Source organism: Aotus nancymaae, unplaced genomic scaffold, assembly GCF_030222135.1.
Source record: "Aotus nancymaae isolate 86718 unplaced genomic scaffold, 86718_ANA_hifiasm-v0.15.2.pri h1tg000067l, whole genome shotgun sequence".
NCBI classification, from domain to species: Eukaryota; Metazoa; Chordata; class Mammalia; order Primates; family Aotidae; genus Aotus; species Aotus nancymaae.
Genome location: NW_026988482.1, coordinates 14,602,515 through 14,608,514, shown reverse-complemented (window position 1 = coordinate 14,608,514; position 6,000 = coordinate 14,602,515). Strand labels below are relative to the sequence as shown.

Genomic DNA, 6,000 nt, shown 5'->3' with positions numbered 1-6,000 from the left:
ATGGTTAGGTTCCTTCCTTCAGTTGAAAGGGAAATTAATTCCAGCATTTCCTGGCAGCTGAAGGAAAGAAAATGGTAAGGTCTTGAGTTCTCATTGCCATAAGGAAAGCAGTACAAACATTTGTCTGGAGGGGAAACTGCTGGCACTATCTAGTAACCCTTAACGAATTTCAGTGATAACCAAGGCATGTCATTAGGTTAGACTATCGCAAAAGATACTGTATTTTCTTCCAATAGATGTGTTATATGGCATTGCCTGTGAAAGCCAAGGACGTAATATCAAAGAGGTAGGTAAGTAGCGGCCCAGGCAGTATTGCTTTCTGATGATCTGGCCTAATCTCAGATAAAGTTCAGCAAAGCAAAAAGACGGGGTTAACCTATTCCCTACATATTCTCTCACAAATTTTAGAGGTCTCAAGACCTTTTGGAAAGTATTAGGTCACATAAACCATGAGTATATTTTGTGACAAATGGATACAATTCTAATTTCCACGTTGTTGCTCTGTGATTTAATAACTACAAGAGTAAGCAGCAGAATGAATACTGTGTTCTGAACATTAAAGACCGTAACTCGTATTCTTAATACAGCCGTCAAGACGTATCTCTGTGGGTGGCTGCTGGCAGTATCACTGCATTGTGACTGGATCTTCAGTGGTGCCTCAGGCCTAGTTCTGTCAAAAAAAAGATTTTTGAAACTTCTCAAATACATGGATAGGAAAAGTTTACACCTGGGTTAATGAATCAAAAGTACTAACACCAGGAACAAGAATTTTTTTATCACAAAGCATAACAGAACGATTTTCATTTAAAGGCATTTCAAAGTAGTATTTACCTCCTTGTCAGTGACGTGACCACAAATACACCTTAACACTGGTTCTGTAGAATGTGACCATAACTCACGAGAAGTCTTAGGAATCACATACATACTCTCTGTTTTCAAGCGTAATTCTGCCATATTAGGATAAAAATTTAAACTAATGCCTTACAGGTTTTTCTTATCCTTAGTTATAGAAGCTGTCTTTTTTGAGCTAGACGTACCCACATTTAAACTTTCCTGATACCGTCTCCTATTTTTGAACCTTTAACAATTTTTGTAGTACTTGTTTGAACCCTTAAGTCTTCTACACTTATCAACTGAGTGCAGAACATGACTGTTTTAGTTATCACAAATCGGGTGACTATTTTAAAACATATTTTACAATATATCTGTGTTATTTATAAGCACATGGTAGCTATTTTGATTTGATAAATGTATTAATTCTTCAATTGGACATGCTAAAAAACATAAATTGCTCTATTAAATCTTTAGTGACTAAATTCTTCAAACTTTTGAGACATGAAGATTCTGAACTTGAATTACACAAAGGATGAAAACCTAGCTTAAAATAAAAGTATGGGGCCTCACACTAGGATCAGTCTGTTAGCACTGATAAAGAAAACAAATGCTAACATGACTGAAACATGTTCTTGCCTATGCATCTTCTGAAGGAATTAAGAAGGCACACCTACACTCTACCTAACTTTATATATTCAATGATCAACAAATATTTAGTAGGGATCATTTATGAGCAAAGTTCTGAGAGGAATAACAAAGTGAGTAACAGGTGTTTATAATCAGATGGTAGATGGAATTAAAATTCCTTCCAGTTCTAAGACTTAGTTATAACTTTTGAGTAAGCCTCATATGAACATGTTAGCAGCATTAATGAAAATGACAGCCTTGGCAGCAAAGTGCAATTAGAAAACATTTTTTTATGTATTTTACCAAGAAAAATAACGAAATGTTTTGACAAGTATCACGATGTGAAAAAAAGCACTGGCTGACCATGGAGTACAACTGTGAAGTGCAAGGCATGTGAAATTTAAGCATTCAGAGAAAAGCCACATTAAGAGCTTGTTATACTATGGGGTCAAATAATGACCCTAGGTACACAGGTTTCTCTTTCCCTCATTAAAACAGAAAAAAATTTAAAAGATGCTCTCCAATAATAGAATTATAATGTGATTTAAATATTTTTTAATTAGTCATCTACACAAATGACCTTTGATCAAGCACAGGCAAAATATAAGTTGCAATAATATCTACATGTAATGTGAAGGTTTTAAAAAAATAATACAAAGTTCATTCACAGTGCACATGTGAAAACAAGGTAAGTTTTAAATATTTAAACAACATATAGCCATGATCATTCAAAAGGTGAGCATATTTTAAAGCACATTTCCATACTGCTCAGCTATCACATATACCAGCTTAGAGAACTGAGATAAAAACCATTACTTTGATCCCCTTTATTAGAAAGCAAAAATACCATATTTCTTTCCTCAGATACATACATCTAGAATAAATAAATACAAAATAATTAGCTAAAGATTTTATCTTTTAAACCTATACTCTGACTCTTACCCTATGTAAAATTCCGACACGTGAGGTCAGGAAACACCACTCTCTATGTTTCCTACCTATGTTTATACCATTCATTTGCATTTGGAAGCTGAATAATTTGCAGAAAGAAGTCTGCTGAAAAAAAGTGTGGAAAATGGGAATACAAAGGGAGGGCAATATAATAAACTACGAGAAAGGCTGATTGTTTCACCTGCAACTATAACCCCAGTTTAACTACAGCACAGGCGGTTAAACTGGGCAGCTGCAAGAGCCACTATTTCCTACTGCGCGCTGCCTAGGTACACTGATTTTCGAAACTGAAACCCCGACCAAATTAATTTTGGATATAATCTATTTACAGTTGTTCAGTCTTCCATACAGAGCTTTGTTCACTCCACTCTTTGCAAGTTCTGACATAAAACCAAATGCTTGTGTGGCTAGTTCGAATTTCACTTCTGTCTATTTAGTGTCCTGTTGTTTAAATTTGAATCATTTCTAACTTTTGAACTACAGACACAAGACACAGGATTTACTGTTGAGACTGAATTGTATTTTCTTTCAATAGCATCCACACTTAGTAAATACCTAGCTTTCAAGGAAAAATAAAGCATGCTTAGGATAAGATCAGCTAAAAAGAAGAAAAAAAAAATCCATGAAAGAAGCCACATTACTGTGGGGGATGGAGAGAATATCAGGACTCTCATGTGGGACATTTAGTAATATTAGTTGTTATCATCTATTCATATAAGTTACAATATTGATTTCCTCAAAGAAGTGAAGATCTCCCTCCACTTCTTCTTAAAACTTATACAAAGGGATGTAACAATAGTAGTGACTAGTATCAGTCTTTTTCTTGGGAGAAATCTGTGGAAATACAGCTGAAGGCATTTTTTTTCTCTCTATAGTTGACAGAATCAAATACTGTCCCGTTTTATTCTTTAGAAATAGATATGTAGTTGTAATTGCTATGCTTTACAACTGCAAAAATATTCATTAACATGCATTAACCTGTAAGCACTGGTTACAGGGTGTACCCAGTAAGGTGATCTCCTAATCTGTGAATAGAAGATAACAGAGCTCTCCTCCCTTTCTATTCACTACTGTCCCTAGACCTCAAATAAATAGAAAAGGTTCCTGACTATGCATCTGCCAGCGCATCTATGCTGCTTAAAACTGGACTGACTTTTCTTAACAAACATATGCTGAATTCCCAGTTTCCGAAGTATCTTTTCACAATGCATACCAAGTGTCACATCTTGAGGGATCACAACAAAGCATGCATTGATGTAAAACAATAAAATGAGAAGTAGCAAGGGAGCTCTTACCACAAACAATTCCGAGAAAATGATAAGATTTAGCAAACTGTAAAATAAAAAACATCACACAACAGACATTTTTATTAACAAAGTAAAGTCTTAGGGAAAAGGCAGCAAATGAGATAGATATTTTAAGTAAAAAAAAAGCATTTCTTTGCTTAAATGTCCTTTAGCCAATTAAAAAATACTTATTTAAAACACATGAAAATGTTGTGAGGGTAGTACTGTAATTAAATTGTAATAAATTAAACTAATTTTTTCTTTATTTGGCTAACAGGGGGATGGTCAACATTACTCTAATTGTTGAAATAATTCCTATTTAAAATAGCCTTATGAAAGAAGGCCTTTTTCTGACGCCTGGTTGAAATGTTTGATATTCTAAATGAAATTTGTCAATTGATTATCCTTAATTTTCCCCATCCTGTGTCATAATCCAGTGGCTCTGTCAATAGGAAAAAAACCACTATTAACAGAAAGCCTAACTTAAGTATACAACATCTAAAATAAATCAATTTCAAATGGATACAGATAGCAAGAAAACAGCAACTGCATCAAACAGGTAAGCTGGTACTGACCTAGCTCCCAAGGCAAATTTCTTTGCTGGCTACAAAGGGTTGAAATTTCTTTCACTCAATGTACACTGAGTTGTTACAATCCAAATTAATCTGTTTAGGGGTTCTTCTTTCTTTTCTTTCATGTGGTGAATGTAAACTGAATTATCATGGTCAGATAGTTTCCAGGAAGAGAATACTACAGACACACACAATGATTTAGCAGGCTACTATGATTTTATATACAATTGATAACTTTAAAAAAATTGTCATATAAGATTTCAAAACACCTAGCATTATATTTCTGGAAAAGAAACTGACATTGAGTAACCTCAGTTAATCAGTTAAACTACTGCCACCACAAATAAGACAACAAACAGACAGCAAGTTTCTTATCTTCAAGGACTGAACCTAATGGTACCAATTATTATTCCAATCTGTCACTTCAGTACAACAAAATAGGATGTCAATCCATTCCCACTGTTCTTCCATTCGAAAGGCAGCTGATGGTTAAAGCGCCCATAACACACATCAATTATTTTTATCCCATGACTTTATTGTATGTTTAGAAAGGTGGAACAGCAGAAGAAAAAGAGGCTGGACAAAAGACTCTGATGTTTTCATTCTTCAGATGTATGCAGAGCTGATTGTATTATGAGTAGGATTCTGTAAAAATAAAGCCATTTGACAAATTGAGGTCGGGAGACAAATGCAAAATTTCTAAACTAAGTTTATTACTGCATGATCATAAAAATGATGACGCCTAACTGCTTCAGTTTGCTAGTTTTACTAAACTTAGTCTATCACCTACCATAACAATATTAGAATAACTTTTTAATCAAACATAAATTAAAATATACTAGAATTCATTTCCTGTAGAAAAAAGTTAAAAGCATATATTAAAATTAATTGGAGACGAATCTGTGTATGGCTGTATAGAGTATAAACATCTTCAGCAAATATCAGAATAACAGTTACTTAGGAATCCTATATGTGTTAAAACTATAATTGAGAAGGTATTCCTTAGGTAAGGAAAGGGTCCTTGGTAACTATAAAATGGTCAGAATGAAGCAAGGTTACCATTCGGCCAGATTTATTCTTTTAAATGAATCTGCAGGGTACAAAATAGGTCATCTGTCCAGTTCACAGATACTCTGTAAAAGTTCACAGTCTTAAGTCACAAGGGTGGAAAAGGGTCTTAGAGACTAGTTAAGCAGCAGCAGCAATGGCAACTCTGGATGTCACACTGATCAGCTGAGGGGAGAGACACCATTATGTGAAACACTGGTTGGCTTTCAGCTTCCTCATTTCATTAAAAAAAAAAAAAAAAACAGAAATACAGCTCGTATTTTTAATGGGGTTTTTGTGGCTTTCATCGATTTTTCCCCCGCAAAGCACATACAGATCGGTAAACAAAATGATCATGTAAGCTCTGGTGCTAAAGGAGAGATCAAGCAGGTACTAAAAATGTTTATCTCAAATAGTTAAGTATTCATAGTAACTATCATGACTAGGATGATACTGTAATACTTAATGGTTTTAAAATAAAATATTCATACACAGAAGATGTAGAAAACATTTATGAACATGGACACTTATAAAACACAAAAATTAAGGCTTGTGTTAAAGATGATTAGTATTTTTGTATATTTCCATATATCTGTCTTAACTTTTTTTTTGAGACAGTCTCTCTCTCTGTCACCCAGGCTGTAGTGTAGTGGCACGATCTCAGTTCACTGCAACCTCTGCCT

The 6,000-nt window shown here is 34.3% G+C and overlaps 1 protein-coding gene across 4 annotated transcripts in view; it reads right to left on the bottom strand.

Moving 5' to 3' along the window:
- Positions 1-1,999: 1,999 nt before the first annotated feature.
- Positions 2,000-6,000, bottom strand: part of OPA1 (OPA1 mitochondrial dynamin like GTPase) — a 98,767-nt gene continuing 94,766 nt past the window's right edge. For all 4 annotated transcript variants that reach the window (XM_064366935.1, XM_064366938.1, XM_064366937.1 and 1 more), the window contains one exon: positions 2,000-4,915. The gene's annotated coding sequence lies outside the window, so the exon portion shown is untranslated. The remainder of the gene's footprint in view (positions 4,916-6,000) is intronic.